This window comes from Tachyglossus aculeatus, chromosome 9 (genome assembly GCF_015852505.1).
Source record: "Tachyglossus aculeatus isolate mTacAcu1 chromosome 9, mTacAcu1.pri, whole genome shotgun sequence".
In the NCBI taxonomy this organism is placed as follows: Eukaryota; Metazoa; Chordata; class Mammalia; order Monotremata; family Tachyglossidae; genus Tachyglossus; species Tachyglossus aculeatus.
The window spans coordinates 9,454,528-9,466,531 of NC_052074.1; the positions used below are offsets into that span (position 1 = coordinate 9,454,528).

The window sequence follows — 12,004 nt, forward strand, 5'->3', positions numbered from 1 at the left end:
CCCTCTAAGCTCCTGAAAAAAGCATAGCTCCCCAGCAATCCCCTAGGCACATGCCCAAGATGCTTTTGGACGTCTAACAGTACTAAGAAAACTAGCATTTCAACTAGCTTTGATAGCCTCATTTTACAGAATTTGTTTTTGCTGAATTTAGGTAATATTGAATGAGAGAGGAAAATTTGAAGAGGTGGCTTTTGAATGATAGAATTTAAAACCGTCAGGGAAACCGTTGCTGAATGAAATGAGTAAGATTGGAAAATGACGGACAAGAGAGCAGTATGGAAAATCAAATTGCAAAATTTAAGAAGTCTTGGAAGGATTTACAGAAGATGATCCAGCTGGAGGTTATTTGATCTCACAGCTTTTGGTGGTCTCAAGGAACATTAAACTGGTTGCATTTTCTGATTAGTGGAATGCTGATTATGCAAGAAGCTATAAATAATTGAAAACAATAAGGTAGGCCATTTTTCATTTCCCTTAGTATTATTTAGAGAAAGCTCTCAATGTCATTAAAGCTTCCTTGGCAAGAATGAATGCAGCTGGGTATGTAGTGAAACTGCTCAAGTCATTGCAAAGTGAAACATGTATGCTGTATTCTGGGATGCTTCTGCCACCAGCCTCTTGCAGGGGGGAAAAGTTCAAAAGGCTAATGTGTCAGAACAACTGGTGTCTATGAAGGGTGATGACAGCAGTGTAGACCAGCCTCTGAGACACTCTTTCATGGTTATGGAGAAATCCATAGTTGCCGAATGTATAAAAAATTATTATTACTTTCTTTTTAGCTATTTCTTAATTGTGAGATGTTCTGTTGATTTGAAGTAGGTTAATTTAAACTATCTTGGAACTTGTAAAGGTGCAATAGTATTAGGATATTTGTAGATTCTTTTTAATTGAAAGTTAAAGGAAAGGCATGAAATTACCTTCCCCAGCAGGGGTTCATTACAGTGGAAAAAATGTAATCAAATGTAATCACCCATAGAAGGTCCATTATCTCTTTTAAACATCAAAGAACTGTACACTGAAAGAGGTTATTGAGGAGCAACAGTTTTTTCCAAAGTACCGTATTACCTAAATGTTACAGTATCCACGTATTAAAAACTTACTTTTAAAGTTGGCTTTTTTTACATTATCAGGGTCAATCAGTGATATTTATTGAGCACCTACTTTGTGCAGAGCACTATACCAAATGCCTGGGAGAGTACAGTGCTATAGAGCTGGTACACATGCTCTTGTGCCCACAAGGAGTTAAAGTCTAGAGGGGGAGAACAGTCGAGCTGTACTCACTATCATCACGGGAGCTTTCACTGAGCATATTCTGTATGCAGAGGACTGTTTAAGGCGCTTGGAAATCTGCAATAAAAGCAAAAGTCATAGTCTCTGTTCTTGAGATTTCATTTTAATGCGAGACAAGTGTACCCAAACTGCCAGCGCAGAATCATAGCAAAAAGGGAAGAGCCTAGATTGAAAAGAAAATGGCAAAACTAGGCGATTTAGAAATCCACGAATAGGTATATGCTTTTGCAGTTGTTCATTCATTAGGCAACTGAGATTCCTAATTGGGAAAATTCAGAGAGGTACTGAGAGGCCTGGAATGCCCTCCCTCTGCCCCTCCGCCAAGCTAGCTCTCTTCCTCCCTTCAAGGCCCTGCTGAGAGCTCACCTCCTCCAGGAGGCCTTCCCAGACTGAGCCCCTTCCCTCCTCTCCCCCTCGTCCCCCTCTCCATCCCCCCATCTTACCTCCTTCCCTTCCCCACAGCACCTGTATATATGTATATATGGTTGTACATATTTATTACTCTATTTATTTATTTATTTATTTATTTTACTTGTACATTTCTATCCTATTTATTTTATTTTGTTGGTATGTTTGGTTCTGTTCTCTGTCTCCCCCTTTTAGACTGTGAGCCCACTGTTGGGTAGGGACTGTCTCTATGTGTTGCCAATTTGTACTTCCCAAGCGCTTAGTACAGTGCTCTGCACATAGTAAGCGCTCAATAAATACGATTGATTGATTGATTGATTGAGTTCCATGGTCACCCAGGTAACAAATTCCGGATTGGCTGCCACCTTCCAAATCAGCGTGATATAATTCTCTTTGGATCCCTCTTGCCATCCAGGGCTCATTGACAGCTTAAGTTACCTTCCCCTTCCCCAGACCCCACAACCACCTCATCTCAAGTCTCCCCCGGGATATGGGGTGGCATGTGTGTTATGGGGGCACCAGTGCTCCATGGGGACCCCAGTGGGAGGAGGTTCAGCTCCAAGTACTTCTCTGAGCCTCAGTTTCCTCATCTATGAAATGGTGATTAAATCCTACTCCTACTTAAACCGTGAGCCCCCACAAGGGACAGGGAATGCCTCCAACATGATTATCTTGCATCTACCCTAGTGCTTAGTACAGTGCTTGGCACAAACATAAGTGCTTAACAAATACCATAACAAAAGGCAAGTTGGGCCAGGCCCAAAGTGCCAAAATCATGGGAAGGTACTGTAGTCGTCTCCAGTGCCCTTGGCAAGGCTCTTTCATCATCATCATCATCAATCGTATTTATTGAGCGCTTACTATGTGCAGAGCACTGTACTAAGCGCTTGGGAAGTACAAATTGGCAACATATAGAGACAGTCCCTACCCAACAGTGGGCTCACAGTCTAAAAGGGGGAGACGGAGAACAAAACCAAACATACTAACAAAATAAAATAAATAGAATAGATATGTACAAATAAAATAAATAAATAAATAGAGTAAAAAATATGTACAAACATATATACATATATACAGGTGCTGTGGGGAAGGGAAGGAGGTAAGATGGGGGGGATGGAGAGGGGGACGAGGGGGAGAGGAAGGAAGGGGCTCAGTCTGGGAAGGCAGACTCTTTCTTGCAGCCCCGGCAGTTAAATTGCAAAACTCTCTCCCTCTCTAAATGTCAGACCACCACTCTCTCCACCTTCAAAGCACGTTAACATTGGATCTCCTTCAAGAGACCTTCCCCAATTAAGCCCTTCTTTCCCCCGCTCATCCTCCCTTCTGTGTCTCTGTGCACCTGTGACCTTTGGGCATTTGAAATTTGCTCCACCCCCAACCCCACAGCACTTATGTACAGGTCTTGAAATTATGCACTATACATTATTTACATTACTGTCTGTCCCTCCCTTTAGACTGTAAACTTGTTATGGGCAGGGAATGTGTCTACTAATTCTGTTGCATTGCCCTCTTCCAAGCACTTAGTACAGTGCTCTGCAAACAGTAAGTGCTCAGTAAATGCTATTGATTGACTGATGCAAGTTTCTGGACTTTTATCTGGCTTAGTTACCTCATCTGTAAAATGGGAATTAAGACTGTGAGCCCCAAGTGGGACTATGTCCAACCTGATTTCCTTGTATCCAACCCAGTGCCTCAGTGCGGTGCCTGATTGATTGAGCCACTTACTAAATCATGCTGCCATGGCACTCTGAGCATCCCTTTGGATGAGGTTGGCAGCAGGCCAGGGTGACAGGAAGATTTCCCAGAGTCACAGTTTACTTGCATTAACCCCAAATAAGTCAGAATGATAACTTTAGATTTAGTATTTCTAGAAACATCAGTTTTCAAAAAGGATGAAAATAGTGCAAGGGGAGAATGGGCACAAACATGGGGGATAAGGATGTGTACATGTTTGTGAATGTGGTAAAATCTGGGTAAGGAGATCTGTATTCTACAAAATTTCACCTAGGTCAGTGTATTTGATACTGATGAAATCTGGACAGTATTCGTGATATATTTGATGATGATGATGGTGGTGGTATTTGTTAAGCGCTTACTATGTGCAAAGCACTGTTCTAAGCACTGGGGGGATACAAAGTGATCAGGTTTTCCCACATGGGGCTCACAGTCTTAATCTCCCTTTTACAGATGAGTGAACTGAGGCACAGAGAAGTTGTGACGTGCCCAAAGTCACACAGCTGACAATTGGCAGAGCCGAAATTTGAACCCGTGACCTCTGACGCCAAAGCCCGAGCTCTTTCCACTGGGCCTGCCTTGAGTTCTTGGTACTGAAGTCAGCACTGAGGTTCCTATCCTTAGAAAACCTTAAGTCTAGGGATGCAATAATAATAATGATAGCATTTATTAAGCACTTACTATGTGCAAAGCACTGTTCTAAGCGCTGGGGAGGTTACATGGTGATCAGGTTGTCCCACGGATAATAATAGCATTTATTAAGCACTTACTATGTGCAAAGCACTGTTCTAAGCGCTGGGGAGGTTACATGGTGATCAGGTTGTCCCACGGGGGGCTCACAGTCTTAATCCCCATTTTACTGATGAGGGAACTGAGGCACACAGAAGTTAAGTGACTTGCCCAAAGTCACACAGCTGGTAATTGGCAGAGCCGGGATTTGAACCCATGACCTCTGACTCCAAAGCCCATGCTCTTTCCACTGAGCCATGCTGCTTCTCTGTTTAAAACGGAGCAGGAAGCATCTGAAGTGGCTTTGCTTGTTAGTACTTCTTATTGGGCTTCCGAGTTGGATATATTTTCTTAGCGACGATCCTCAAATAACCAATTAGTTGCAAAGACCAGCCCCTAAAATGAAAGATTCTGCTACCCATCTGAGCTGGATTTGAACCAGTGTAACAGAAGTTGTTTCCGTAACACTTCTATAGTACAATATGTTCGTGTGGTACCTTGCCTCCAAGGAGCTCAGTCCAAGGTTTTGTTCCGTATGTAATTATCAAGCGGTGAGGATTTTCATCCGCATTCTATAAACTTTATGCTAAGCTTCTTTGAAAAATAGAATGTCTGGCCTTAATTTTTAAATCTTCACACCTGATTTATTTTAAGATGAAGGAGCATGATCAAAATATTTACTAACGCATCGAACAAGAGTTTCCCTGCTTGTCAACTAATTGTGGAGTACAACCTGAATTTTCTCAGATCTTATGGACTACATTTGGTGATGTATCAAGTATACTTTTAGCAGAAAGCAGAAGAAGAAGAAGAAGAAAAAGAAGAAGAAAAGAGTCCCTGTTTATCTAACCCCTAATCTGGGAACCACAGTTAGTTTTCAGGTGCTTGGGAATTTCCTTGAAGGTTCAGAATCTGCCATTTTCCCAGGATTTAATTCATGGGGCTTGGTTTTGGGATTGGCCGCACCCCAGTGCCAGACTTCACAGGGATAAGGCTGGAGGTGGCCCAGCCCAATTTAAACATGGTTTATTCTTGTTGTTCAAAGAACGTCAGGATTTGACAAGTCCGCCTTGCTTCCTAGAACCAGCATGTTCGGATGTTTTCAGTACGGTGATCGGCAGTGACATGTCTAACAATGCTGACATGTAAGTGATCATAATCTTTAGAATTATTACCTCCATTATGATGAATTGAGCAAATTTAAATCATCTTGATACAGTGTCTAGCTGACTCATGACTGCTGGTGCAATAATAATGATGGCATTTATTAAGTGCTTATTACTATGTGCAAAGCACTGTTCTAAGCACTGGAGATGACAATACCTCTGTCACCATGGTGCACAAGGCAAAAACTAGCTTCATCTTTTTGGGGGAAGTTTCCTCCCCTTTTTCTCAGAAAAGATCGTTTGGAAGAACCCCTTTACTTGTATTTCCTCGGTCCCTATATGTGTGGTTTCATACACCGTTTCAGGACTGAGATGGCAGTATAGTTTTGATTACTGAGAGCCCTTGCTTCCAGCAAAGGGTGATGTTGGAAACATTTTTTAAATGTTTTAATCATACAGTTTAGAAATTAGTTAATCTGTGTCCATATTGCATGGGATGCAGTGATCTTGAAAAACGAGTAAAAACTGGGCATTCACATTTACACAGTTTATAAATGCTATGACTAAAACTAGCGAATATTAAAGTCACGGGTCCCAAACACAGGTCTGTGGGAGTGTGAGAAAGTTCCAAGAAAATGTACGTGTGCATCCCAGGGTAAAGCTTTATTAGGTTTTTAATATGTTAAATTGAAAATTTTAATCTCATTTGATTATTAAAAGTTCTATAAGGCATCTGAGAAAGAATTCAGAGCCATATATATGTGAGAAATTATCAAAAAGACTAAGGCCTTCTAAGGCCTCTATTACAATTTGAATTCTTTTTACCAGGTAGCTTAGCATAGCTTCCATCTCCATGGGGTCCCCATGAATTTTCAGTTTGGGGAGTGAAGCTTTGGGAAGTACTTTTGCTCCCACAATCTCACTCATTCCAGGTCTTTCTAACCCATTAGTGCTTCCAAATCTGCCTGCCATTCCCAAATGTTCCCCGATAATGTCCCACTCCCTTTTTTCCCCCCATTTAAGATGAAAAACCAACACAAAGTCTTGTTGGTTTTTGTGTTTCTTGATTTAACAATAATGATTCATGAATCAACTTAAATTCAAGGAAAGGATGAATTGAAGGTTGCACTTAATGACTAAGCATGTTTTGATAGATGTTGAAAAGATTCTTCTTCCCAAATACTGCCTAAAGCTAGAATTAGTAAAATAAAACAAGTGATCTAAAAAACTAAGCTTCCGAAATACACTTTGGCTTGACTGGAGCAAACTGACCCCTTCACTTGAAATAGTCTGCTGTGTGACCTTGGGCAAGTCACTTAACTGCTCTGTGCCTCAGTTACCTCATCTGTAAAATGGAGACCAAGACTGTGAGCCCCATGTGAGACATGGACTCATGTGTCCGACGTGACTAGCTTGTATCTACCTCAGCACTTAGTACAGTGCCTGGCACATAGTAAGTGCTTAACAAATACCATAAAAAAGCCATATTAATTGGGGCGATTTGGGGTTGATTATTTATGGTTGCAGACATTTTCTTACTGTTTACCTGAATTGGATTTTCTCTTCCTACTTGTCACCTCTAGTTTTTGGGTGGGGTCCATACCTTTATGTAACATATTTAATAATAAAGGATGATATTGATCACTCAAGTCAAATATAATCTTTATGTTCTAATTATCTGGGTATTTTCTGTGGTATCACATTCTTTGCCTTCAAATGTCTGTAGCACCATTGAGTGAGGCAACATGATGAAAACTGTTACTACCTTTGTTAATGTATACAGGAAGTCCTTGGTTTAAGAAGTTTCAAGTTGACAAACAGCACTCACATTTCTATTTTTATATTATTTCAGCTTTACAACACATGTTTTGACTTTACAACATTATTCTTCTGTGTGTCATTAGTTCTGGGAGTGTGGGCAAGTTGGAAGGGATGAGGGAGTACTGATGCCCTGAGGAAATGGGGAAACAATTTAAAAAGCCTTGCTGGGGAGAAAAGTTCAAAGAGGGAAGGAGTGGAAAAAGCTGGAGGGTGGGGACCTGACAACCGGGAAAAGAAAGACCTGTTTGTTTTACTTCCAAGGAAGTAAAAGTTGGCTACCCTATTGTGGAACCTCTCTCATTCAAAAATACATTAACATAGCTATTCATAATACAGTTACCCAGTACACAGTTCTGGGTGACTTTGGTAAAAATTGGTTCAAGAACCAAAACCCCATTTATAACGTTGTTCCTATGAGGCAACTGGTTCCAATATACAGTGTTTCAGTTTAAGATCCAGTTTTCAGGAACTGATTGTGTTGCAAGCCTGGGGACTGCCTCTATTAACGAAATTGTCCGTAATTAGACCGTACAGCTGTTGGAATCAAAACCACTTCTAGAATTAGAGTTTTTCCCATGTGAGAGCCAATGAATTCCTAGAGCAATGAAATCTAAGAATCAGTGAAGACTTAGAACTCACAGCTCTAAGTAGACAAAAAAAAAGACACTGCCCAAGTGATTATTCTGTTTCTTGAAGCAGCGAATGGGTGTGCAATAGTTTTACCAGATTAATAACGCAAAACCACTCCCCAGATGCCTAATTTCTTTCATTCGGGAGTGGAGCACTGCTTTGATCAAGACCCTGGCAAAAAAGGTTCGATATTTAATGGTAGGCTTTTTTTAATTGCTTTTGAATCTGAAATATTCTCACTACTTTGCACCACTCCTAAGATTCTTAAAACCAATAGCAGCTGTTGACTTTAGTTTTTAAAAAGTATTAAACCTCTTCTCTGAAGCAGTACATTGTATTTTCATATAGATGGTTTCAGATTACCAAATATCTGTGCGGGTTAAGGAACATTTAGCAGTAGTAGCTCTAAGTAGACAATAAAACATTTTTTAAGTAATTGAATTGCTTCTGTCTTGAAACAGTTAATGGGTGTGGACTGTTTCCATGGAAATTGAATTGGTGCATTGTTGAGGCACCCTGCTAGATTCGGAAAGCTGGGCAAAGTAACAATGTTATCTATCTATCTATCCTCATAAATAGTTTTTTTCTTTTAGCGTGGCTTAATTGGGTCCAACCTCCAAGGAATTTTGCAAATGAAAGATAGGAAGGAACTGTTGTTCTTAGGGAATGGGCGTATTCTAACTGGCTTTGAGAGGACAGTCCACAATATAATAAAGCCGGACACTTGGCCATTTGGTTTGACTTTTGATTGAAACAAAATTGAATCCTGATGACCCAAATTTCATCCTGCTTTCAGGAATCACCTGCTAGGGTCTTTAAAGATACCATAACTACCCAAGTGTCATCCCATCTGTTCTTCTTTTACACTTCTTTCCTCTATTCCCTTTCTTCCTTCCCCCTCCTTTCCCAATTCCTTTCTTATTCTTAGATTGGAAGCCCTTTGGGGACCAGGGTTCATACCTAATACTCAAGTTTATTTTTCCACTGCTTTGAACCCGATAGATACTCAGTGAATATTATTACTATTAGTACTATGTATATGCTAAGTTCCCTGCACAGGAGGCTCAGGTATCAAAAGGGAAAAATATATGGGAAATCTTTTTTTTTATTCTTCTTTTTTAAGGAACTTGTGAAGCACTTACTATGTGCCGGGCACTGTACTAAGCACTGGGCTAGACACGGGATAATCAGATTGGGCACATAGGGGGCTCACAATTTAAGTTGGAGGGAGGAGAGTTTAATCCCCATTTTACAGATGAGGTACCTGAGGCACAAAAAAATTAAGTGATTTTAGCAACTCAACAGTTACACCTCTACATATAATGAATTGCGCAGGTGCCTATTCAGGTGAGGTCACAACACAAGTACGCAGCACAGTCACCATGTCACAGGGAGGTGACCCCACGCCTTACTTTACTTGAGATGCCTCAACTTTCAGTGGCACCTTCAAGGTTCACACTGTGGTTGAGTGGCCGAAAGGGACCTGATTGCCAAAGGCAACAGTAAAAGCATCTGGTAGGGCAAGAAGTGGAGATTGTACACACTCCACTTCTCATTTTCCCCCTACCACCAGGTTGCCAAAGTGTACTACGTGGTACAAAGACTGCTCAGCCCCCACGCCAACCACTCCATTGTGTGGAAAGACCATACAATCAAACATCGAATTTTTAATACTCTTGTTTTATTAATGGGATTAATTAATACTCTAAACAGCAATAATTCTACAGGAAGAAGATTTATTTACGGCATGAAAACTTCTTCCAGTACAGAGTCCACCTCCAACCAAGCCATAGAAACCACATCCACACAAGGTAATTATTTTCAGGTCTAAAACTTTTTTTCCAGAAACACCAAATTTAAAATGGTAAAATAAGTCACTTGCCCTCTAGAGTGTAAGCTTGTTATGAGCAGGGAACGTGAACATGTCTACCAACTTCTTCTTCCTGTGGGCTCCACTCTCAGAAGGATTCCAATGTGATTAGGAAGTAATTGTTTAACTTGCTGTTCACTTCATCCTCATCACCATCATTAAAAGAATTTATTAAATGCCTACTGTACAGAGACCACTGCATTAAGTGCTTGAAAGAGTACAAAAGATTTAGAAGACGTGATCCCTGCCCTCAAGGATCTTACTTACTAAGCAATGTTTAGCAGAGTTCTGGGCGAAACATTATACTCTCCCAAGTGCTTAGGGCACTAAGCACTCAATAAATACACTGACTGGTTAATTGCAAACCCCCCCCAATTTTTTTCAGCGAAATAACACAGTTGAGAACTGTGGTAAATTTTCCTTTAAATGCATTGTGGTTTGGTGGGTGAATGTTTTCGGAGATAAGAATAAGGATGAAGATTTTCCAAATGCATCTCACGGCGGTAAATGTAAAATCTAAAGCCTTTTTTGTGAAAGTTTCACTTCACATCTGTCTACAACCGGAGTTTATCAGAGACTATAAAATGAGATAGAATTGATGGCCTTGAGGAGATGAGATCCTCCAGGTCCCCTAAAAGAAGCTTGCACATTTCTGCCACCCCACATGCGGTTTGTTGGCTTTTTTCCCTGATTCTGCTGGTGAAGCAGTAGCCCAAGTGATGGTAAGAATGTGACTACTGACGGGTCCTGACGGATGGAGCAGGAGCCCTGCCTTGAGGTGGTAGCCCAATATTTAAAGCAGGCCTATCTTATTAAATTCCTCTAGTTGGATAGGCTCAAATAATTTCCCCGGGACCATGTTTAGCCCAGAACTCTGCTAAACATTGCTTAATAAGTAAGATCCTTGAGGGCAGGGATCACGTCTTCTAAATCTTTTGTACTCCTTCAAGCACTAAATGCAGTGGTCTCCGTACAGTAGGCACTTAATAAATTCTTTTAATGATGGTGATGAGGATGAAGTGAACAGCAAGTTAAACAATTACTTCCTAATCACATTGGAATCCTTCTGAGATGGGAGTTCACAGGAAGGAGACTACTTTGTCACTATTAATTATTCTTCATGAAATAGTTTTATTTTCCACAGTTAAATGATCTCAGTCATTTTTTTCTTCTTTTCCAATTCAAGGGATTCCATGAGCTTCCTGACCAGAAGAATCTGAGCGAGAAACAAAGAGGACAGGCCAAGAATCCAAATATGCCATAGGTAAAGACCAGACCAGAACGATTGCAGAGGGAGGTGGGGCGTTCTGGAAGAGATGTGCCCATGGCGTTGCTATGAGTCGGGGATGATTCAACAACGTAGGACAACAACAACAACAACAATGACAAAGATCAGACATTTACTATTACGCCATATTCATCTTCATGCCCCTACCCCCGGGACTCAAGGCAGAAACGCTGAATGTCACGTTAGACCTGGGTAAACTCTACCCATCAGCCAAATTATTCCTCTTTGACACACTTCCACGCGACTTCATGGGAAAGGGTCTGTCCTTTTTCTCTTCTTTTACATAATTGTTATGCGTTATTGGGAAAAGAAAATAGCCAGGGTGACAAACGTGTTATAACCTTTGTTCTTAGGTGGTGACACAGATAGGGAAAATGACTCAGAAGCAGTGTCGCTTCGGGCTTGGGAGTCAGAGGTCGTGGGTTCGAATCCCGGCTCCACCACTTAGCTGTGTGACTTTGGGCAAGTCACTTAACTTCTCTGTGCCTCAGTTCCCTCATCTGTAAAATGGGGATTAAGACTGTGAGCCCCCCCATGGGACAACCTTGACTGCCTTGTATACCCTCCCAGCGCTTAGAACAATGCTTGGTACATAATAAGCGCTTAACAAATACCAACATTAAGCACTTAGTACAGTGCTCTGCACACAGTAAGCGCTCAATAAATACGATTGATGATGATGATTATAAACTGGCATGGTGTGGAGCACTTTTCAACCAATTAGATTACTGTTCTTTTCATCTCATTTTACTTAGGCTGCTGAAAAGCATTCAGAATTCCTGACATTTGGAGAAATCATAACAAAGATAAAGGTACGTATATCTCAAATCTGGTATTTTTTGTTTGTTTGTTTTTGCTGCAGGGAAATGCACCATTAGCTGTCATGGGGAAGAGATTTTTAAAATTGTTTTTGTTTGGAAGGGAAGGTGAGAAGGGCATTTAAAGGGCAGAGTGGTGTTTAGTTCTTGAATATTACCAGCAAAATTTCTACAGTGCTGTCCAATGAGAACACAGGGCCTGCCTTCATTAAATGGGCATCGTTTCTGTACGTCTGATGCCATTTTTCATTTTGTTGTCATCCAGCACTTGAAAACAATAGGTTGCCTAATGCGAGAAATTTGATCAGCT

General features: G+C 40.9%; 1 long non-coding RNA gene across 1 annotated transcript; it reads left to right on the forward strand.

Annotated features, from left to right (window-relative positions):
• The first annotated feature begins 5,278 nt into the window (after window positions 1-5,278).
• Window positions 5,279-11,688, forward strand: LOC119932433. Its single transcript, XR_005452310.1, has 4 exons — window positions 5,279-5,306; window positions 9,446-9,529; window positions 10,775-10,852; window positions 11,632-11,688. It is a non-coding gene; the product is annotated as an uncharacterized LOC119932433 (long non-coding RNA).
• Window positions 11,689-12,004: the final 316 nt, after the last annotated feature.